The 25,504-nt window shown below is 42.9% G+C and overlaps 1 protein-coding gene across 1 annotated transcript in view; it reads left to right on the forward strand.

Moving 5' to 3' along the window:
* The window catches only part of LOC103187069 (G patch domain-containing protein 8), a 410,351-nt gene that overhangs the window by 169,007 nt on the left and 215,840 nt on the right, over nt 1–25,504 (forward strand). The window lies entirely within an intron of this gene.

Consider the following 25,504-nt stretch of genomic DNA (forward strand, 5'->3'; position numbering starts at 1 on the left):
CTTGCACTTATATAGTGCCCTCCACTCAGGGGTTTATCTTGAAGTTGATCCATTCGATGATGGGGAGCTTCTGTTAACCCTGCAAGCCAAAGCCCGAAAGCACAGGGTGGTCCTAACTGGATAAGTTGTGGGAGGATTGTGAGTCAAAGCTCTTAATGGCATGCACTGCAATTTTAGCTGGTTAAACTTCAACCCTCCTTCCTGACGCATATGCAATCACTAACCAGGACTGCTTTCCTCCACCACTGCCACATTGGCCACCTCCGATCCAACGATGTGAAAAGGCGCTATATCAAGTGCAAGGATTATTATCATTATTATTATTACCTCACACTGAATGCCGCTGAAACCCTCATCCTTTGTCACTTCTCGCCATGATTTTTCAAAGAACGTCCTTGCTGGTCTCCCCAGTTCCACCATCCACAAGATCCAGTTAATACAAAATGCCACTGCCCGCATCCTCATCCACACGGAACTCCACATCTCTATCACCCAAAACCTCGCCAGGCTCCATTGGCTTCCCATCTCCGAAAGGATTGACTTCAATATTTTCAACCTCAAATACAAATCCTTCATGTCCTAGCATTTCCTTACCTCTCTGACCTGTTTGTACCCTGCTCCTCTGTCCACCCTTTCTTTCTACTAAGACAGGCCTGCTACCCGCCCCTCAATGCCATCATCGATGGCTGTGCCTTTAACCACTTCACCTAACCTCTGGATCTCCTTGTTTCATTCCTTCCACCTTGTCTCTCTTCATTTTTAAATCTCACCGAAGACTTACCTTTTCGACCATGCTCAACAGCCAACTGAGCAAGCATAGTGCTGTACTGTGCTCACAATCAGACGTGAGGGGCCATATTTATGCAAATTGTTGTTATAGTTTCCAGACTTAGGTCAGCGGGGGGTGTCCCTCTGGGAGAGGGTGCATTTCACTCTAGAAACAGATATTTCCATTTGTAGGTGGCATACATATGTGGAACTCTCAGCCTGTTTGGGGTATTCTTTAGCATTGTGAAGGCTTTCTGCATATCTCAAAAACCTGCCTGACTAAGAACAGTTTGTACATATAGTCTGGCTATACGTTGGTTTGTAGGTTACATTGGGTTTTGTAGTATACAATGATTTTGTACTTACTGTGTTTTGAGGCACTCACAATTAACCATTGATCTGACTTTCATACCTTCAAAACACTAAGGGCAACATTCTTAAAGTTTCCATTGTATTATTGGCTAAGATTTTTCTGTTGGCAACTGGGAGCAATGGTTCTGCCAGAGGTGGTATAATTTTCAACTGAATACATTATTAATAAGGGCTACTGGGACGTTTCCAATCTTCCTAATACCAACAATAGAAAATTTATTGCTCAGGCTTTGGGAAAAGCACATGCATGGCCAATAAGATGAATAATAGAGTAATAGATTTACAGCTGTTGTATAAGGCAAAAAGGAGTTTTTCCCAATGTCCTGGCAATCAATCCCTCAGATAAAATTGGTCATTCACTTCAAGACTGTTTGTGGGACATTGCTGTGCGCAAATTGCTGTGTCTGCCTACAAAATACAGTCACTACACCTTATAGTAAATCTTGTGAAATGTATTGAGACATGAATAATAACAATTATTATAAGAATAATCCTTGAATTTGATATAGTACTTTTCACCTCATGAAAACACCTCAAAGTGCTTCACAGGATCTATTGTAAAGTGCAATGATTATTACATTTTTGGCAAACATCTTTTTTGGTTACCCGGTGTCTGACGCACGTGGAAACCCATCACCCCATCACCGTGCTCAACAGTATCCAAGCCAAACTGAGAATTCCATGCATCCCACCTACACCTGGAAATTCTCAAGATGGATTGTTTTAATGGAATGCACACTCTCTCATGGCAGGGTCGCACAATTCCGGAGAGCATTAGGCACAGTTTCGAAAGAACTAAGGCTTGGGGACCCCAGAATTTGCTTTGGGGTACTACTGGAGTCTAACCAGCGAAAATGCATAGATTGCCATTGATATAGCTGTTTGGCAAAGTTTCGCACTGCTTGTCCAACAAAGACCACCCTACTTATTAGGGCTTTGGCTTGCAGGATTAACAGCAGCTAAGTGGGATGACTCTCTGCTCCCGGTATCTGGCCCACCCTTCCAGATCATGCCAATGAGGCAGCTGGCTATGCTGCCATCAGCAGTGCCCTGGATTACTGCGGACATGTCTGGGTGCTGGCTCGATTCCGATATTCCATTGCCAAACAAGTCACCTTGGAACCAGTTCAGCCCCTGTGTACCTCTCCCTCTGCTCCCCAGAAAGCCGCCGGGCAGCAATATCAATGGCAAGCTATGCAGTTTTAGCTGGTTAGACTCCCAACAGTTAGCCCAATGCGCGCTCTGGGGTCCCCAAGTCTCGGCTCTTGTCAATCTACAGGATGCTGCCCTCCAGGGAGAGAGTGCGCATTCCATTGCAACAATCCATCTCTGCGATTTCCATGTGTAGGTGGGATACCTGGAAATCTCAGCTTGAGTTGGATAAGGATGGTGATGGGCATGTGTCAGATACCCGGCTGACAAGTAAAACAAGGAGGATGGTCACTAATTAGTTGTTTGACATCTGACACGTGCGGGTTTGAGCCTTAACTAGGTGGATGGTAGGTACCAGGAACTCCCTGCGAGCTTAATCCATGTCCTTTTGCATGGGGCCTTGGCAAATAGACATGCCTGCTGTGAAGCCGACTCCGCCTGTGTGTAGGCCAGAGCCCTCCCTCCCTGTAGCAGCTTCCCATGTTTGCCACAAGCTACCTCACAGCCTGATCCTGGAATTTGCAAACGGGTCAGAGGAAGCCTCTCCACTGCATCCCAGGAGCTTGGATATATAAAGCAGGATTTTGCACTCTCCTCACATGGAAGGCTCCGCATCAAATACAAGGATTATTATTAAAATACTATCCAGCTATTTCTTATCTCCTACAAGAGGCGTCATAATAATATAATAATCCTTGCATTTGATATTTGCTTACTTGTAGGGCTACACGACTCCAGCTGTGTGCTTTGTTATGAACAGTATGGAGTTTTGTCTACTGTTAACTGTTCACTGTCAGATCTCCCACTGCCCCGTACTTTGATGGTGAACGTAATTATCTGTGGGAAAATCAGAAATTAGCAAAAGAATGTGCATCTGACTGTGCATCTCATGTTTGAAGAGTGTCTTTAACATGCACTGTACATATACTCACTGAATAGCCAATTTTGTCTATTTTAGACCTCTAAATCCTTTATGATTGTTGCGTGAGATCTTTGAACCATGTTAAAACGTTACATACTGGATGCTTCTGAGGCGCATTTCTGATGGACTTGAGATAATGAGCTTCATTACTTGTTTTCCCATATTTTGCATTACTTTGTGTTTCACAACAATATTGTTAGAAAGATTGTATAAGAGGAGTAGCGAAGGGAACTAGAGAGAGCATGCTACACAGACTATGGCTTCTGGAGTCAGTTGCCACCTAAAGTGCAAAGTATACAAAATAAGGTTGTCATACCTTAGGTGACTTCAGAACAGTGTATACAGAGATTGAGACTTCATACTGTTGCTATCAAAGATCTGCAGTTCAATACCTGAAGACCTGCAAGATGAACCTGCACTGGGCTGCTCCACAATCCATGCCCTGTCCTCCACCCTGCCGCCTTTGTGTTTTTGCCTTTACCTTTCCGACTTGAAAGGTACTATATACAGTAAATGTAATTTGTTGTTGTTGTTAAATCATCTGTGAGAACAATCCAGCTGCTGGCTATGTATGTTGCAGAAGCCTTCAATTTCTTTTTTGAGCACCTGTTGGGAACGTATGTGATATAAGCCTGAGTGGCAATGCGTTAATCCAGTGATATAGCTTTTGTGTTTGGTGTCTAAACATGTATTCACTTTGGAAGGAAACCATATTATTAGGTCAGATGCCAACAACATATTTTCCAGTTTATGGGCACAGGTAATGGACAAGATTATAGCCATTATGGTATTGATTATACCCATAGCACAATAAGGGCACCCAGTTTGAACCATGTTGCTACGTACATTAATGTGTAGATGATAAGTAATCATAATAGAAAAAGAATCGCTCATACCATGGTGTCTATTCACCCGTGTCCTAACCCAAACCACATTTCTTGCCAGGTTCCACTTTGCAGAACACATTGATTTCAAGATTTTCACTCACTTTTGAATCACAATAACAACTTATATGCACCCAAACTCAGGGTTGGAAGCAAGAGAGATGGAGGATAGGTGTAGTGAAGTATCACTTCACTCCATGGCACCTTCCTGCTTCTCCAATCTGCTCACATCCCACTCCACCAGCCACTGATTTTGCTCAGCTGGTTTAGGTCTTCTGCATATCTCTCAATAACAACAAAATAACATTTATAGAGCGCCTTCACGTTGGTAGGATGTCCCAAAGCGCTGAACAGTCAGGTTCTCTCACCCCTCTGCTCCATCATTGGTGGCCGTACTTTGTTGTTGTTGTTGTTGTTGTTCAGAGCCCTCTTAATTCTACATGAATAGTTTTATCAGTGAGCTTGGTGCAGCTACATCTCCCAAGCTGTTTGCACCACTTATTCATCCGCAATTCCCATAAGACATGGCTGTCTAGAAATAGGCTAATCATTGAGAAGAATTTGGGGATTCTGAAGCAAATATTTTAGTGCTTTAACCAATCTGTGGTGTTTTACAGTAGTAACTTTGCAAAGTTGTTGAAGTAATATTGGTTTGTTGCATATGTCACAATATGATTAGACAGATAGTTAAAACATGCAAAGATGAGGGGCTTATTCAGGAAATGGTGAAGCCAGAGGGGGCACAAGACGTGGTCCCTGAATGTGATGGAAATGGGCATCAAACTGGATGCCAAGTAATTGTGCAATTCTCTGATTGCTACAAAGGAATAATAACTAAGTTATTTTAAACTGCCCAATGTGTTTTTGCAGTCTTTGAATGTGACTTCTACAAGTACAGAAAATGTACACGATATATATACAATGTGCTGTGCATATATCTGTGACAGGTATAAATAAATCCACCACGTGATTCTCTTAGTTGTTTGAGTCCTACTGGTGATAGTGATTTCCATTTTAGTAGATTGTATTGTTCACATTCTCTTCAAGCACATTTTTTAAAAAAACAGTACTTTGTATTGCTGTTCTTTTTACATCCTCTTAGGAGCATTTCAGTTCCAGTGACACTATAATCATTTACCCTTTTATATGCGTAATTCATTAGTGGAGTCCTGTAGCTTTGTGGTTAGAGTACTCGCCTCACAAGCGAGAGGATCTGGGATCATCGGGCAAGTTTATTTACTCCACATGCAGTAGGAACCCAGTTGTTAGTCGATTGGCGAATAGCTTTTCCAGGGATAATAATCAACCTAAAAAAAAATCGTCAATCAATCCACGACTGTTTGTGGGACACTGATGTGTGCAATTGGCTGCTGCATTTCGCCCACAAATATACAGTCAATTCACTTTACAGTATATTCTGTGAAGCGCTTTGAGATGTCTAGAAGATGTGTTAAGGCCCTATTTCAAATGCGAGGATTATTAGATCCAGTGTAGCCTCATTCTGTTAGCTCTTCATGAAATTGTGTAAACACAGTTTGTCGTACTGTGCCATCTTACAAAACATGGTTGCCTTGTGTGCTTTTACTCTGCTGTAGTTTTCAGTTGAAAGCTGTTTTGTTTCCACAGGTATCTCCATGTGTAGGTGGGATGCATGGAATTCTCAGTTTTCTTAGGATACTCTTAAGCATGGTGATGGATATCTACATGTGTCAGACACCTGGCTGATGAAAACAAAGACGAAAGCTGAGTAATGGAAATGTTTTTGTTCTTTTTATATACTTCCATTATCTGTAAACCATTTGCCTTTCTGCTCCTGTCCCATCCAGGAGACCAATAAAAATAATTTACCGTAATTATTTATGCGTTCAATCCCCTGTGTCAGTGAAGGTATTTATATTGTTTTTTTTATGGGTATAATTTTCTCACTTCCCATTTCTTCAGATCTTTGTTTTACCAATCCCTTCTATAAACTAGCATCTGTAATTTGAATCCCCCAGTCAATAAACTAATTTAATCAGGTCTCCATTATGATATTTCTTGCTATCACAATGGAGACATAATTAAATAAGGCCCCTTGCCCTCCACCCCTCTCTGATACCAGCATCCCGCTCTGATGCAAGCTCCTAATTGTCCAGGGCCGTGGAACACCCTCCCGACATGAAAGCAGCTATACAAATGTAACAACAACAACAAAATTACATTTATATAGCGCCTTACACATCGGGAGGATGTCCCAAGGCGCTGGACAGACAGAGTTTCGGACCCGAGCTGAGGGTCTGGGTGGGTGAGGGGAAGGGCGGGGGGGAAGCAGAGAAATCGAAAGTGCCATCGAAGAGGAGGGTCTTGAAGTGGGTCTTGAAAGTGGCGAGGGAGGGGGCGAGGCGGAGGGACTGCGGGATGGAGTTCCAGAGGATGGCGGCAGGGTGGCGGAAAGCTGATAGTAGGGCGAGCAAGGCGGGGGACGTGAAGCTGTTAGAAAATAAAATCAGCAAGAGCCTACTGAGCGGAGGGAGCGAACAGGATGGTAGGGGGTTAGGAGGTCGGAAGGGCCATGAGGAGCTTTGAAGGTGATGACCAGGATCTTGAACTGTATCCTCTGTGTGATGGGAAGCCAGTGGAGTCAGGCGAGGATGGTAGTGATAGGGTCACGGAGCCTAGTGCGGTAGAGGACACGGGCTGCAGAGTTCTGGATGATCTGCAGCCTGTGGAGGGAGGAGTTGGGGAGGCCGACAAGCACTGAGTTTGCATAGTCGAGTCTCAAAGTAATGAAGACGTGTATGAGGGTTTCCGCGGCCTGCGGTGGGACCTGGACGACGTTGCGGAGATGGGGGAACGCAGAGTGGGTCATGGCACAATGTGTTATTGTTTCAATTACAGTGCACTTTTACAACAACAACAACTTGGATTTATATAGCATCTCAGAACTTGCGCTTCACTTTTGTTATGATCATTAGGATGCCTGATGTGTGCGTAAGAGTCTCAAAACCAAACTTTTAAGGAGAACCACATAGCCTCCATTTATCTGGTATAGGATTTGAATTCTCTTCCCAGAGAGATATATCCCACTTACTTGATTTCAGGAAGTTGAGGTGCAGAGGCAAGACTTTGGGACTCTAGAGAGTATTGGGTTGTTGCTGGATTTAAACCAGCTAAAATGATGCAGCTTACCTTTGTGAACATTAGCAAGCTTCTTGCTGCTTGTCCAGCTAGGACTAACCTACCATTGAGGCTTTAGCTTGCAGGTTTAATGAGAACCAAGTGAAATCCTAGTTCTCAGTCACTGGTCTACTTCTTCAAGTTCCACTAAAGAGCTAAGTTCCCACAAGCTTCTTGACCATATTGACCTCACATGAAGGCAAATAATGAACAATAATTTTAGAAGTGGAGAACAGTGAAATAATATTATGCAATAAAATACTTGTCTTCAAAATGTTTCAAAGTGCTTAATAGGATTTTCTGTAGAAAAACGTTATTACTGTAAACATACTTCTCCTTATACCGATTAAATGCAACAGCAAAAAAACTTTTTCTAACCATTTTTAAACGTTCATTTAACTTTCTATATTTCTTTCAGTTCCTCCATCGAATTGGAGGCTTAGAGATTCATTTAAAATCTATTTTCTGTTACTGAAAGCTAATTTTACATATTGGTTTTGTAGAGTTCAAATAGCATAAAATGGGAAAAATTGAAAAAAATCGCATCATGGACACAACCAGATCAAGGTCTGATTTGACTTTCAAGTCTAAACCAGGAAGAAGGAGCCACAAACAAGTGAACTGGTCAGTGCCGCTCACAGTATGATATGGCAGGATTAAATGAATTCGTCGATAGCACTTCAAGAGTATTATGCGCGGAAACTTGCTAGGGGATGCATCATGGCTCTGGGTCAGGCTGTGCCACTCTGCCACTCCACTTTGTGGAGTCCTGTAGCTCAGTGGTCAGAGCACTCGCCTTGCAAGCGAGACACCTGGGTTCAATTTCAAGCAGGGCGAAACCTTGGGCAAGTTTCCTTACTCCGCACGCCTAATATTAATCCCTCCAAAAACCCAAAAAACCTAACTACCCTACCTATTGAAACAAATGTAGGAAATATTGTTTCTTGGAATAAACCTTTTATGTTGAATAATAAAAAGTATTCTTAGAAAACATATTTACAATGACTGGTGTGTGTGTTTTCAGTAAAATTCACAATGAATAGGCACAGATAACATGTCTCCCAATGTAAAATTTGTGTGATGAACTTGTGAACTTTTAACTTTAATCTACAGACACTTTATACATGAATAAAAGTACAGTAGTAGGAAATCATTAAAACCATCCTGACTTTGACATTGACAATAACCAAGTGGGAGTTGCTTTGCATGAATTCCAATTGTTTTTAATAACCAGAGCATTTTCAAAAATGTTAATGGCTGATCCTCAGACATAATATGAATGTTTCCTTTTAACACACTTCAGGATGCATTTTCAGGAATCTGCGTGATTCTTCTTATTAGAATAAAAGTAGTAATTACCCATTCACTCAGAGATGTTTCGCCCACAAATGTACGGACAATTCACTTTACAGCATATTTCGTGAAGCACTTTGGGACTTCTAGAAGATGTGAAAAGCGCTATATCAAATGCAAGGATTATTATGTTATGTGATGGCTGCTATATAAATCTAAGTTGTTCTTGGTATTGTTGTATTTTGAACATACATATGTTTGAAACATGTATGACTGGATTTTAAGTACCGTTCCTGAATCAAGTAATAATAGACAATTAACTATTGTCCAGCTTGAGTTGAAGTATATTGCAAATAATTATTATACATGCACTTCCATCAAAGTATTGCATGATATTTAATAGGTACGTGAGGTTTTCTTTGCGATATTAACCTATTTAAATCATCTACAAAGAACACAAATGCAGTATCAAGTGTCTAGGCACAGACTCAATCTGAGAAAAAAAACAGTACTGGCACGGTTTCTATTACTTGTTTTCGATCCGAAACACTGATTGTCCAGGGGTTTGGGACATCTTCCTGATGTGAAAGGTACAAATGCAATTTTGTTGTTTTTGTTGATTGTGATGGTCACTACAAAGTATTAAGCTGAATTGAAAAGGTTGCAAGCAGCCTTTACTTCTGGAAAGCAATTTACTTTGTGTTGAAACAAGCCATCTTACACATTCATGCTGAGAGAAATACGTAGTTTTGCTCAGACATATTTCATGCAATAGTAGTTAAAATTGACCTATGAAAGCAGATAAAAATGTTGTGTTGGCTGGTGAATCTAATTGGAAATGATATTTTAGTATAGTACCATCTTGTGATGGGAAGACAAGGAGTATGAAAGAATGTGGCAATGAAAGCTTGGAAGAAAAGAGGGAACAGTCGATCAATGAAAAGAGTAAGTACTTAAGATACATAAGGAGAGCAGAGAGAGGCACCAACAAGGTTAAATACGTGGAAATCTGAAAACAGAAACAGAAGTCGCTGGGAACATTCAGCAGGCCAGGCAGCATCTATGATCCCTCCCTAGATCCCTCAAATCCCAGCCACTACCGCCCTATTTCTAACCTCCATTTCCTCGCAAAAGTCCTCGAACGCGTTGTTGCAAATCAACTTCTCACACACTTCTCCTCCGGTTTTCTCTTAGAACCCCTCCAGTCTGGTTTCCGCTCTGCCCGCAGTACAGAGACTGTGCTTGTGAAAGTCACAAATGACATCCTCTCTCTCTGTGACCAGGGCTCCCTCTGCCTCCTTGTCCTCCTGGACCTCTCCTCCGTGTTCGACACAGTCGATCACGCCATCCTCCTCCACGGCCTTTCCTCGGTCATCCACCTCAGTGGGACCGCACTCGCCTGGTTCGAGTCCTACCTCACACACCGCCAGCAGTACATCTGCACAAATGGCTTCTCCTGCTCTCACCTGGTTACCTGCTGGGTACCCCAAGGATCCATCCTTGCCCCCCCCTCTTTCTGATCTACATGCTCCCTCTTGGGGCTGTTATCCCCAGACATGAGGTACATGTATGCGGACGACACCCAACTCTATTTTTCCACCTCTCTTTGCGACCCCCAGTCCCCTGATGTTCTATCAGCCTGCCTGTCAGATCTCAGGGGCTGGATGAGCGCAGATTTCCATCAGCAGAACGTTGACAAGACGGAAGCCATACTCTTTGGCTCTCGTCAACGTCTAAAATCTCACGGTTCTCATCTCTTCCACCTACCCAACCTCTCCCTAAAACTTCCCGAACCCGTACGCAACCTTGGCGTCAGGTTCGATCCCCAATTATCCTTCCGGTTCCTCACCAGCATCACTTTCTTCCACCTCCGAAGCATCGCCCGTCTCCAGCAATACCTCACTCCAAAAGCCGCTGAAACCCTGGTCCATGCCTTTGTCACCTCTCGGCTGGACTATTCAAATGCCCACCTCGCCGGTCCACTACTATCCATAGAATACAGATTATACAAAACTCTGCCGCCCGCATTCTTACCTGCACCAAACTCCGCTCCCTGATTACCCCAGTCCTTACCAGACTGCACTGGCTGCCTGTCCCAGAGAGGATCGACTTCAAGATCCTCACCCTTGTCTTCAAATCCCTCCACTCTTCTGCAACCCCCTAATAATAATAATAATAATAATCCTTGCATTTGATATAGTGCTTTTCACGTCGGGAGGACGTCCCAAAGCGCTTCACAGAACACACTGTAAAGTGAATTGACTGTATATTTGTGGGCGAACGCGGCAGCCAATTGCGCACAGCAATGTCCCACAAACAGTCGTAGATTGAAAATGACCAATTTATTATTGTTTTTTGTTTTGGAGGGATTATTATTAGGCGTGACCTCCTCTCTCCTCAAAACAGTGCCTGTTGCCTTCGTTCCACTGGGTCTGGCCTCCTCCTCGTCCCCCAAGTCCTCCGCTCCACCCTCGGTGGCCGTGCCTTCAGCCACTATGCCCCGAGGCTCTGGAACTGCCTTCCTCACTCCCTTCACCTCGTCCCCTCTCTTCCTATGTTCAGGTCTCTGCTGAAGACCTTTCTTTTCGACCGCACCTTTGGTCACCTTCCTCCCCCTCCCCCTGGCTCGGCCCCGGGATCCGTTACTGTGAAGCGCTCTGAGATGCCGTCCGGCATGGATGGCGCTATATGAATCCAAGTTGTTGTTATGGAGAAAGGAAGGTGAGTCAACGTTTCGGGTCCACGACCATTCATCAAAACTGGGACATTTTGGGAGGGAGAGGCTTCTAAGGGCTAACAGAGAGGGGGGAGGCAGGGCAAGGAAGACAGGAGAAAATGTGGTAGAGAACAAGGGATGATGGGCTAAAGAGGTGTTAATGATGCAGAACAAAGTGGGAGATTGCAACAAAGCAGGGGTAAAGAGGTGTTAATACTGCAGAACAAAAGGGGGGGGGAATAATTTGCAATAAAACAGGCAGATCAGGGAAAGAAAAGGTGTGTCTGGGACCAAGAAGAGGGGGAGGGGAAGGTGAGCTGTTATGATCTGAAATTGTTGAAATCAATTGTTGAAGGAAAATGTATTGTCTTTTACGTGTGCACGGAGTGGAATTGATTAACATGTTGGATTTGCATTTGACTTTGAATTTGTAGCAGAGCACTGGTCCAGCCCCACCTGGACTACCATATACAAATGGCTTGTTGTGTACAGCAGGGACAACTTGGCTATGGAGAGGGTACAGACAAGGACAAGTAAATTAATAGCTGAAATTACCTGACACCTGAGTTCCATGGAGAAGCTTCAGAAGTTCTAAATAGTCACACTAATAATAATGATAATAATAATAATAATAATCCTTGCATTTGATATAGCACTTCACGTCTTCCAGACGTCTTCCCCAAGGCTCTGGAACTCTATCCCCTGGTGCCTTCGCCTTGGTGCCTTCGCCTTGCTTCCTCCCTTTCCTCCTTCAAGGCCGGTCTCAAGACCTTTCTCTTTGACCGTGCCTTCAGCTCCCCTCTCGACTCTCTACCCCTCTTGCTCCCTCCCTTCCCTCCCCTCACCCTGACCATTTCCCCCCTCCTCGCTCCCTCCCTTCACTCCACTCACCCTGACCATTTCCCCCCTCCTCGCTCCCTCCCTCCCCTCACCCTGACCATTTCCCCCCTGCTCGGGTCCTGACCCAACTGTACAGCGCCTTGGGACGTCCTCCCGACGTGAAAGCCGCTCTATAAATGTAATCTTGTTGTTGTTGTCTCAAAACCCTTCGCAGAATATACTGCAAAGTGAATTGACTGTATATTTGTGGGCAAAACGTGGCACCAATTGCGCATAGCAGTGTCCCACAAACATTGGATTGAAGTGACCAATGTTTATTATTATTGTTTTTTGGTTTTGGAGGGATTATTATTAGGCGTGTGGAGTAAGGAAACTTGCCCAAGGTTTTGTCCTGCCTGGAATTGAACTCAGGTCTCTCGCTTGCAAGGCGAGTGCTCTAACCACTGAGCTACAGGACTCCTACTTGAAGAGAAGATTCAGACTAGATACTATTCAGCTATTCAATGAGCAAAAGGATATAGATAAGCACAATCTGATTTTAATATGTTCAAAAAAACACTACAAGGGGAAACAGACTCAAGTTAATGAGAGGGAAGGTGAAGGGATAGTTTAGATTTAATTACACAGATGGGTGAATATGTGGGGTGAACAATCTAGGGAAGTAGTGCAGATAGTTTGTGTCAGCAAATTCAAGAAGAAATTAGATAACTATCTGGCAAAGAAAATGAGTGATACGAGAGATAAAGGAGTGCATAATTATTTTATTTGGGAACTGGCTACAAGGCCTGCAGTAATCTCGTCTGGTCCTGTAGCTCAGTGGTTAGAGCGCTCGCTTTGCAAGCAAGAGACCTGGGTTCGATTCCTGGCAGGGCAAAACATTGAGCAAGTTTTCTTACTCCACACATCCCTGTTTATCTAGCAGTAAGTAGAAACCTGGTTGTTAGTCGATCGGCAGATTGCTTTTCCGGGGCTAGTAATTCCTTTAAAAAAATTGTTCACTCAATCCGGCAATTGGCTGCCACGTTTCGCCCAAAAGTTGTATATTCCGTAAAGTGCTTCAGTCGTCTTGAAGACATGATAAGGCACTATATCAAATGCAAGGATTATTATTATTATTCCTATGTCTCTGAGTCCAAAATCCAGATCCATGTCAGCTGAAGTCTGAATCTGAATTCTGCATGTACAAAAAGACTTTAAACCAGTTTAAACCTTTATGGTTGGCCTGCCAAAAAAACCTTTATGGTTGGCCCCCAAAAAATCTTGATTGAATATTTCTTGATTTATGCCATAAATCGTGAATTATTCAATCAAGAAAAACACTGAGAACACCCTAAGGATTGAACACAATCCTCTTGACGGCCCCGTGGGCCACTTTCGACCAGCGGGCCACAGGTTGGCCCCCACTGTTTTAAATAGTGCCTCTCAAAATAAACTATCAAGGATTGGGTGAATGCATGACTACAACCTGACTGTCTGACATGTGCTTATAGTGGGATTTTCCAATTACTCGCCAGTAGGTTCAGGAGATTTACCAATTCAGAGAAAATTGGACTCTATGTGAGTGACAGATAACTTCTTCTTGATATACTAATCCAAACTGGTATGTAGAATTTTGCAGGATGTGTTCTATCTCATCTACCTAGTGATTTTCTACTTGAACTGTCACCACAATTCATCAAGTGAGTTGCTACAGGCCAGCACTGAATAGAAATAGAAACATAGTATAATGTAGCAGGCAGGAGTGGACCATTGATCCATTTTGCTTACTCATTCCAGGTTCACACAAGATTCATTTAGCATATCTGTCTCATCAGCCAATAAATCTGAATCCTTTTTATTTCCACAAAATTATCTACTTAATTTTTTAAACCATGCCCCGAAACTCTGGAACTCTCTCTCTCAATCCCTCCGCCTTTACCCCTCCTTCCCCACTTTCAAATCCTGCCTAAAGACCTTCCTTTTTGATTATGCTTACGGTCACTTGCCCCCTCCCTCTCCCTCTTGGCTAGGTCTCTGACTCCGCCACTGTCAAGCGCTCTGGAACGCTACCCTGTGTGAAGGGCACAATATAAATGCAAATTGTTGTTGCCCGACTCCACTGATTTCCCATCACACACAGGATACAGTTCAAGATCCTGGTACTTCAAAGCCTTCCATGGCCTTGCTCACCCCTACCTCTGTGACATCCTAACTCCCTACCAACCTGCCCACTTCCTCTGCTCAGGGGGCTCCAGCCTGTTTTACGTCCCCGCCTTGCCTGTCCAACCATTGGCTTGCAGACCTTCTGCCACTCTGCCCCCACCCTCTGGAACTCCATGCTGCATTCCCTCTGCCTTGCCCTCTCCCTTGCCTATTTCAAGACCCGTTTCAAGACGCTCCTCTTCGACAGTGCCTTCAACCCTCCTTCCCCCCTGCCCTCCACCTACCCCAATCCCAAACCCCAGCTTGGGTCCAAAACACTGACTGTCCAGCGCCTTGGGACGTCCTCCCGACGTGAAAGGCACTTTACAAATGTAATTTTTTTCTTGTTGTTGGTTTCGTACTTATCAAGTCTCTCTGAATGTGCAACTTAAAAAAAAGCAATATTTTTCATATGATTGTCAGTTTTGACAGAAACTACTTGAGAGTTAAATCCACTGGTAATTGAGATGCTGCACTGCTCCTTAAACAATATGCATTATTTCATTGTTTGTTTCTGATTTTTTAGATAAACTCAGAAGGAACAACCATCTCCCTCAGGAGTTTTATACTCTGAATTCATGTGAGATATCAGTCGTTTCTCTCCATTATATTTTGTACAGACGTTTGAACGGTTTTGATGGGTTAAATAGAGGGCTACTGTATTTCCACTGATCAGTGAGTCAGTTCCTATAGGGCATAAATTAAAGATTATCATCGAAAGACCAAAGGGGATGGTTAGCAGAAATATTGTTATACCGAAGTTTGTTAAAATGTGGAATGCTTCACTTCAAATAACTGCTAAGGTGAGTCTCTTTTAGATGCTACCATTGTAGCATTTAAAAGGAAATTGAATAAATATGTAAAGAGAAATAATAATCAATAATAATGATAATAATAATCGTTGCATTTGATATAGTGCTTTTCACGTCTTCTAGATGTCTCAAAGCACTTCACAGAATATACTGTAAAGTGAATTGACTATATTTGTGGGTGAACTGCAGCAACCAATTGGGCACAGCAGTGTCCCACAAATAGTCGTGGATTGAGTGACCAAATTGTTATTGCTTTTTTTTCTTGGGGGACTATTATCAGGCGTGTAGAGTAAGGAAACTTGCCAAGGTTTCACCTTGCCGGGAATCAAACCCAGGTCTCTTGCTTGCAAGGCTAGTGCTCTAACCACTGAGCTACAGGACTCCACCATGGTATGTACAGTGATGTACATAAATCCTTAAAGGCAAGTGGACAGAGTTGTGAAGCGGATTATATATTTATTCTGTCTGTCTGTCTATTATATCTCAACGGAAAGGTCTTGCATGGGGGAGTGTCATGGGTATATTTTTTTGCGGGGGATCTCCTATCGTTGATGAGCTATATTAAAAACAAATATGAGGTATGCCTGGTATTCTTCAACCAAGTATTGACAGAGGAAATCACACACGCTTCGAGAGAAATACATCTTCCATACTAATAAAGATGAAATGTTGGTCTGTGTGTCTGTCCGCCAATAACACAATAACCGATTGATTTAGAGACATGATTTATATCTCATACCTTATTTATCAGAAAGGTCTTGCATGGGGGAGTGTCATGGCATTTTTTTTGGGGGGATCTCCTATTGTGATCTAAACAAGCTCATCACACATGTATGTTGAAGCTCATCACACATGTATGTTGAAGCTCATCACACATGTATGTCCTCCTTACAGGAGTCCTCCCAATCAGGAGTCCTCCCAACCAGGAGACCTCCCAACCAGGAGACCTCCCACTGAGACCTCCCACTGAGTCTTCCCAACAGGAATCCTCCCACAGGAGTCCTCCCAAAAAGGATATGTGTGCAAATATCTGAACAAGGGATGCTAACGAGTTCAATAGAACACTTCTTAATCTTAACAATAACAACAACAACAAAATTACATTTATATAGTGCCTTTTGTGGTGGGAGGATGTCCCAAAGTGCAGGACATTCAGTGTCCAGGACCTTGGAGAGGGAAGGGAGGTTGGAGATGGGGGGGTAGTTTAGGAGTAGGGATGGGTCCAGGAGGATTTTTTAAGCATAGGAGTGATGACGTTGGTTTTTAATGGGGTGAGAACAGTACTAGGACAGGGAGAGGTTTATGATTCAGTGAGTAGAGGGAGGTGGGAGGTAAGAAGAGGGTTAGGGATGGGGTCAAGGGAGCAGGTGGTGGTTTTCATGCAGGTTATGGTAGTGATGAAAGAGGAGGGGGAGACAGGTTTGAAGGTGTGGAGGGAGGGTAGGGTAGGGGTTGGGGTGGGATGGGGAGATGGGGAGGGGGTAGCAGATGGAATGGTAGAGGCAGCTGAGTGGATCCCTTCGACTTTGGATTCGAGGAAGTCCAGCATCGCCTCACAGTTGGAGTTGGAGGAGAGAATGGACGAGGCATGAGAGGATGGGCAGAGGAGCTGGTTTGTGATAGAGAAGAGGAGCCTGGGGTTGTCCTTAGCCTCCAAGATTGTCTTGGAATAGAACAATGAGCCAAATGGATGAGGTTTGTGTTATCTCCGTGTAAATGTAAACACTTTACAATCATAAAACATGTGACATTATGAATCCTGCTTTAATTGCAACATTTGTTGTTTCAGAGTTTCAAATTGTACTCCACTGGAATTAATTTGACAGCCATTGCATTCTCCCTATGGATAGAAAACCCATCAGCAAGTGTCCCTTAATGTCAAGGTTCATAAAAAGGCCTGGGACCTTCAGGCATTTTGATATCCTAAATGGTATTATGATACCTTAATCTTGCTTCTATTGAGCCCACGTCATCTTGTGACCTTATGTTCTTGTGCTTATGATTGCGTTTGGCACAACTGGGTTGATATTTAACTTACTGTTAAAAATGGCTTTTAAGATTTTGATAAACTTTATCAATTTTTTTTCAGTAAAGTAACCAAATCACAGGAGTGCTCGGCTTAAACTTTGAATGGTGGAAATGCAATTGTAAGATTAACAAAATTATAATTGTCAGTTAGAAGGTAACTCCACCAATGAGATTTTAATATTGTTAAAATATTTTAACTGTACAATTAAGCAACATAAAATTAAAAGTTTCAGTAATGTAGCTGAGATAATAAGATTTATACATTAAGAGGAATAGGCTAATGAGGGTAAATGTAGGTCCACTTCAGTCAGAGCCGGGAGAAGTTGTAATGAGGGATAAGGACATGGCAGAGTCCCTAAATGGGTACTTTGCATCTGTCTTCACCCTAGAAGACACAACAAGTCTGCCAACAATAGAGATGCACCAAGAGGATAAGGACAGGGACTAACTTAGGGAAATTTTCATTAGTAGAGAATTGGTGCAAGGGAAACTGTTAGCACTAAAAAGTGACAAATACCCTGGTCCGGATGGCTTGCATCCGAGGGTTTTAAAAGAGGTAGCTTATGAGATAGTGGAGGCCTTGTGTCTGATCTTCCAAAATTCCTTGGATTCTGGAACAGTCCCCATGGATTGGAAGATCGCAAATGTCACACCACTATTTAAAAAAGGTGGAAAGGAAAAGATGGGGAATTATAGGCGAGTTAGTCTCACATCACTGATGGGAAAAATTTTAGAATCGTTGATTAAGGATGTGGTAATGCGGTATCTAGCGGAGCACAATATAATTAGGCCAAGTTAACATGGCTTTACAAAAGGGAAGTCATGTTTGACAAATCTCATAGAATTTTTTGAGGATATTTTGAGTAAACTAGATAAGGGTGAATCAGTGGATGTGGTCGATTTGGACTTACAGAAGGCATTCGATAAGGTGCTGCATAAAAGATTAGTCCAAAAGATAGGGGCCCATGGAATTGGGGGGAGCATATTAACGTGGATTGGGGAATGGTTAATTGATAGGAAACAAAGAATAGGGATAAACGGGTCATTTTCAGATTGACGGGATGTGACTAATGGAGTGCCACAAGGATCAGTCCTTGGGCCTCAGCTATTTACCACTGCATCAACTATTTAGATGAGGACATCGAATTTAATATATCTAAATTCGCGGCTGACACAAAACTAGGAGGAAGTGTCAACACAGAGGATGACATTAAAAAAATACAGCGCGACATAGATAGGTTAGGTGATTGGGCAGGTAGGTGGCAGATGAAGTATAATGTAGGGAAGTGCGAAGTCATCCACCTAGGTAGCAAAAACAGTAGAGCGGGTTATTTTTTAGAAGGGGAGAGATTGGAATGTGTTAGTGTCCAGAGGGACTTGGGTGTCCTTGTACACCAATCACAGAAAGTTAGTCTGCAGGCGCAGCAGCAATTAGGAAGGCGAACGGTATGTTAGCATTCATTATGAAAGGATTAGAGTATAAGAGTAGGGAAGTCTTGCTGCAACTGTATAGGGCCCTGGTGAGACCACACCTGTGTGCAGTTTTGGTCTCCTTATTTAAGGAAGGATGTACTTGCCTTGGAGGGGGTGCAGCGTAGATTTACTAGGTTAGTACCAGGGATGAAGGGGATGAGTTACAAGGATAGGCTGACCAATTTGGGCCTATATTCTCTAGAATATAGAAGAATTAGAGGGGATCTTATAGAAACCTATAAGATCATCAAAGGGCATGATAGAGTAGATAGTGGGAGATTGTTTCCCCTGGTTGGAGAAACTAAAACCAGGGGTCACAACCTTAAAATCAGAGGCCAGCCCTTTTGCACTGAGTTGAGGAAGAACTTCTTCACTCAAAGGGTGGTGAATGTATGGAACTCACTACCCCAAAGGGCTGTTGATGCTCAGTCCTTGAACATATTCAAGACTGAGATAGATATAGTTCTTATTGCAAAAGGGATTAAGGGATATGGAGATAAGGCAGGGCTATGTTATTAGCTGGAGTTAGATTAGAAGATCAGCCATGATTGAATGGCGGGGCAGGCTCGAAGGGCCGAATGGTCTACTCCTACAAAATGTTTTTTTTGACATAATAGCTCCACCAATCCACCAAGTTTCCACAAAAGTGCTCTGGGACATGACCTTGCATGAGGGGTGCTATATAAATAGAAGTTTTTATTGTTGTTTGAAAGGTGGTGTGGCACTACTGTAGTTGAGCAGGCAGTTATAGAATGATTCAGTATTTTTGGTGTGGCTTGGCAGCACTTCATTTGCACCCAGTGCAAATGAGACAGTAAGTAGTGGCATAAACCAAAATAGGTGTATGATGTATAAGGTACTTTTAAGTCCATGTAGGAAGTCAAGAAGAAAATATATGACTAGAGGAAAAGTGACAAGTTAAGAGGCTTCATCTTATTGTGTAATAAAACTGCAAGATCACGTTATTATGGAAATGTGGTGATTTAACTTGCAATGAACATACCATGAAGGGAGATTAAATGTTCGAAAGTAATGGTGGCCAACCAATGGCCCCCAGTGGTGTCAAGAAGTGGCCTGACAAACATTTGCAGTGGACTGGGAAATCTGTCTTAAATCCATATTTTGTTTCAAGTAGCTACTGCTTAATGATATTGATGGTGTGGCCATAAATCAAGTATTCAGTCAAGAAATGTGTATTTGGTTGGCCGACAAAAAAGGTTGGCTACCGCTGTTTTAAGGAAAGAATTCTTCATGGACCAGATTATTGTATCGCTATCATTACTGTTTATTTGTTCAGAGTGAAAAAAATGCACAGTTGAAGAGTCTAGAGGTAAACATCATATGCTCTACACTTCAAATAACCTGCAATTATATAAGAAGGGCATAGTGGATTAGTAGACAAGAAAAGCATGGAAGACATGGGGATCAAATCTGGAAAATTATGCAGTTAGACTCCAGTTGGGCTTTTAGAAAGATTATTCAGTTGTCGTAGGAATACAGAGGAGGGCTGTAACATTAGTTTCAAAACCTGGGCGACAGAACTATAAGGAAAGATTGGTTATTTAAAGACGTATCCGTTCTTCAACAAGGAAGACTGAGGATGGAGCTGAATGATGATGGAAGATGATGGTAAAAATAATAATCCTTGCATTTGCTATAGCACCTTATCACGTCTTCACAAAATATATTGCAAAGTAAATTGACTGTATATTTTAAGGGCGGAACTTGGCAGCCAATTGCACCCAGCAATGATCCACAAACAATGGTGAATTGAGTGACCAAATTATTTTTTTTTTAAATGTTGATGGAATTATTGCCCCAAGAAAAGTGATTTGTGAATTGACTAACAACTGGGTTCTTACTTACTGCTACGCAAACAGAGGCGAGTGGAGTAATGAAACTTGCCTAACGTTTCGCCCTGCCCAGGAATTAAACCCAGGTCCTCTCGCTTGCAAGGTGAGCTCTCTAAGCAGTATGCTACAGACCTTCACGACAGGACAGAACCTCCAACAATGCAGCACTCCCTCAGCACTAAATTGGAGTGTCAGCCTATGGTGTCGATAAAGTGGAGTCCTGTAGCTCAGTGGTTAGAGCACTCGCCTTGCAAGCGAGAGACCTGAGTTCAATTCCAGGCAGGACGAAACCTTGGGCAAGTTTCCTTACTCCACACAGAGCCTAATAATAATCCCTCCAACACAAAACAATAATAAATTGGTCATTTTCAATCCACGACTGTTTGTGGGACATTGCTGTGCGCAATTGGCTGCCGCGTTTGCCCACAAATATACAGTCAATTCACTTTACTTGAAATACTTTGAGACGTCGAGAAGACATGAAAAGCGCTATATCAAATGCAAGGATTATTATTATTATAAAGAGTTTGCAAAATTTTGCTTCAGATATACGGAATCTTGGCGTCCTGTTCGATCCTCAACTGTCCCTCATACCCCACATCTATGCCATGATCCGCTCTGCCTTTCCCCACCTCTGCACAACATCACCCGACTCCACCACTGTCTCACACCGCAGGCTACCGGGACACTCATACATAACATCCATGCTCGACTATGCAAACTCCCTGCTTGTTGGCCTCCCTAACTCCTCCCTCCATAGGCTGCAGATCATCCAGAACTCTGCAGCCTGTGACCTCTCCTGCACCAGGCTCCGTGACCCTATCACCTCTATCCTCGCTCGACTCCACTGGCTTCCCATCACTCATAGGATACAGTTCTAGATCCTGGTCCTCACTTTCAAAGCCCTTCATGGCCTTGCTCCTCCCTATCTTTGTGACCTCCTAACTCTCTACCATCCTGCCTGACCTCCCCGCTCAGCAGGCTCCGGCCTGCTTCACGTCCCCCGTCTCGCCCACTCCACCTTTGGTAGGTGGGGCTTCAGCCACTCTGTCCCGACCCTCTGGAACCCCATCCCGCAGTTCCTCTGCCTCACCCACTCCCTTGCCTCCTTCAAGACCCATTTTAAGATCCTCCTCTTCAACTGTGCCTTCGGTCACCCCCTTTCCGCCCCTGCCCTCCACCCTCCCCGATATTGACCCCCAGTCTGAGGCCCCAGGCTCGGTTCCGAAACACTGATTGTCCAGCGCCTTGGGATATCCTGATGTGAAAGGCTCTATACTAATGTCATTTTGTTGTTCTTGTTTTCTGTATGATTCAAGGGGTGTTAGCTTCAAAAATAAGGATGACATAAGAAATATACGAGAGATTTATTTTGGTAAAAGAGTGATAGGCATGCGGAACAGGTTATCAACATAAGTGGTAGAGCAAACTACAAAGAGAAGAGTTTCAAGAAGGACTAGATTAATTCTTTCAACTATTCAGTATCAGGATTCAAAGGAATCAGGGCTATTGGATTTAGAAACGGATCCATCAAATGAAAATATTGGGAAATTGGACAGTAGAATAGATGAATTAATGGTCTATTCCTACCTGATATTGTTACTGTCAGTGTGCACCTTGGAGGAAAAGAAAAAATGATAACGACTACCATATGATTTCAACATTTGAATTTCACTATATGATACATCAGGGTTACAATAATAGTAATCTTTGCATTAGATATAGTCATGAAAGTGCTTCACAGGATTTACTGTGAAGTGTAGGATATGTGTATTTTTTATAGGCAAATGCAACAGCCAATTTTTGCAGCGGCTTATTTATGAGCAGCAATGGCCTACAAACAACCATGAAGTGAATTATCAGAACAGCAGGTTAAATTCTTTTCTCTTTTCAAATAGTGCCACAGGACCTTTACTGTTCACCTTCACTGTTGAACAGGCAAGTAGTTCTTCGATTTAACGTCTCATTTGAAAGACAGAACCTTGAACATTGCAGCACATCTCTAACGCTGTATTGGAGTGTCAGCCTTACTGTGAGTTCAAAGTCAAGTTTGAACTCACAACCTTTTGACTCTGAGGCAAGAGTGCTACCAGCTGAGCCTGGTATACACAAGTGCTTCATAGTACACAAACTATCAATGCTTCAGGCAGTAAAGTAGTTCTGATAATATAGTATCTGTTCCCCTTGAAGAACAAGAAGAACTCAGTGTCTTGATGCTCTGCTTGCAGACACAACACAGGAGCATCGCACAGCAGAACATCAATGTTCACTTGGTGCAAACACAGTCCAGAGGTGTACACCACTAATAATATAGCTGCGGCTGAGCAAGATCAGGGTGAGGCACTGAGATCTGGTTGTGTAGCAACAGACTAGTACATTTTGTAAATAGTACCATTGTATAAGTGAGATGAACAGAGATGGAGATGTTAATAGGCCTGTTTTGAAACAGCGACTGGTAGAGCACCAAGTGCATGCTGACGAGTCACTGAGGAATTGGCATTGGTAGATATTGGGGTATTATGAAGGAGTCCAATGCTGTATTGTTGGTCTGTTCACTGGATGCACCTCAGCAACAACTTACAACAGGCAACAACAACTTGATTTATATTGCGCCCCTCATGCAGGAATACCGTCCCAGAGTGCTTGACAGTGGCGAAGCAAGACACTACGCTGAGGGAGGGGGAGGTGACTGTAGGCACGGTTAAAGAGGAAGGTCTTCAGATATGAGTTGAAGAGAGGGAGGGGAGGGGCAAGATGGACAGATAGAGAAAGAGTGTTGCAGAGTTTTAGGGCGTAGTGGCTGAATGCATGGACACTGATGGTAGAACGGAGTGCACGAGGTACATTCAAGAGGCCACTGCCAGTCAAGCAGAGGTTGTGGGTTGGGGGGTAAGCATGTTGGAAAGGTAAGGAAGTGCCAGGGCATGAAGGGATTTGAAAACAAGTGTGAGGATCTTGAAATTGATCCGTTTGGCGATGGGGAGCCAGTGCAGCCTGGCTAGAACTGGTGTGATGGGGGTATGGAGTTTAGTGCGAGTGAGTATGCAGGTGACGGAATTTGGGATCAGATGGATTTTGTGGATGGTGGAGCGGGGGAGACCAGCAAGGAGGGCATTTGAATAGTTGAGGCAAGAATGGAGAAGGAAGGAGAAGGCGGAGGGATAGAGGAAGAGTGTTCCAGAGTCTTGGGGCCTAGAGGCTAAAAGTGCTTAGAGGCTGAAAAAAAGAAAGCTAATTTCTGCCTTTTCAAATTAATTTTAAAGACAACACGGTGCAAAACTGACCCTACAGTATAGATTTTTAAGTGGCCTCACAGAGATTTGGAGAAAAAGAATGGTGGGAGCAGTTTAGTTGAGAGATGACTGTTACTAATTTCAAAAAGTACTGAATTTAATGAAAAGCCTAGGTTTCATTGGTACTGCATTCAATGGGACATTTAGTTTCAAAGTGTATTCTACTCAATGGGATACCTATGTTCAATTGCTACTGCAATCAATGAGACTCTTAGTTTCAATTGGTACTCTATTCAATAGGACACCTAGCTTCAATAGATACTGCATTCAAAGGATGTCCAGCATATTCTCCAAACACAGTCTTGTTAATCTCTCCAGACTGAGGTCAGATTTCCAATGCTGCATATTTATGGATCTCGTTTGCTATAGCTAGTTTGCATTTCAATAGAATCAGTGCACGTAGCATTGAACTGGAACCCATTTTGTGAATATTAATGAGCAGTAAATGTGCACAAAGGAGCCACTAAGGTTCCTCCACTGAGATACGATACAGATAATGCAAATTGTATTTTTTTTCCTGCCAATTTACAGTTAATTTACAGTTACAAAGAACTGAAGACTAGATTGTGGGTTTCGCCCACAAGATACAAAAGCAATCCACTATGCAATATATTCTGTGAAGCACTTTTTAGATATCTGAATTATGTAATAAGGTGCTATATCAAATGTAAGTATTATTATTGTTATTATTATGAAATTTTAAGCAATAGGAACATAAGAAGGCATTCAATGAGCACAGGCCATCCAATCAACAACAACTTGGATTTATATAGCGCCCTCCACGCCGGACGGCGTCTGAGTGCGCTTTACAGTAATGGACCCCGGGACCAAGCCAGGGGGAGGGGGAGGAAGGTGACCAAAGGCGCGGTTAATCAAGTCCCTTCATACTATGACCCATTTACTTTATGATAACCTCTTCCCTACTCAATTTATCTCATGAGAGAACGTTTTCATAAGTAGTAGTGCTCCCTAAAAATAAAAATAAAATTGATGAGCCAAAAAAAAAAGGTTTTGAGCAAAATTCTTTTTTCAGATATGGATGTCTAACACACCCGGAAACCGACCACCACCAATATTCCATTGTCCATACTAACAGCTGCATTATTCAATGCTGACCTGCTGCCCACACATTTTCCCCACTTTCAAGGTTAAGGCAAATCTCATTCAATCTCCTGGTACTTCATCATAATTTTCTACAATTTTGAAACAAATAGCTATCCAGTTTCTTTTTAAAGGAGTTAATGGGCTGATCCTCAGCTGCATTTGCTGGCAATCTGGTCCAAATATCTATTAAACTGTTGGGGGGAGAATATTTCCTCTGATCTTCACTGTCACTGGAAGTTTGTTAGTTTTAAATCTTGAGACCTCTATTTCTGTCCTCTTCTCATCTGAATCAAATAACCTGATTACATCTACATCATCCATGCATCGCTGCATTTTAAATATCTGGGTGATAACCCTCTCAATCTTTGGTTCTTCACTGAAACGCAGCTCAGCTCTGTGAATCTTTTTTGATAGCTCAGCCATAAGCAACCACAATCATTCTTGTTTTTCTTGGCTGAACCTCTCAGGGCACATCACCATACTTCTGAAGGTGTGCACACAAGAATATCAAATTTGGGCTCATCATTTTTTTGGTCAGCCGGGTGTCTGACCAAACCCATCACCATGCTTAAGAGTATCCAAACCAAACTGAGATTTCCATGCATCCCACCTACACATGGAAATCCCAGAGATAGATTTTTGGAATGGAGTCTAACC

This window comes from Callorhinchus milii, unplaced genomic scaffold (genome assembly GCF_018977255.1).
Source record: "Callorhinchus milii isolate IMCB2004 unplaced genomic scaffold, IMCB_Cmil_1.0 Scaffold2, whole genome shotgun sequence".
In the NCBI taxonomy this organism is placed as follows: domain Eukaryota; kingdom Metazoa; phylum Chordata; class Chondrichthyes; order Chimaeriformes; family Callorhinchidae; genus Callorhinchus; species Callorhinchus milii.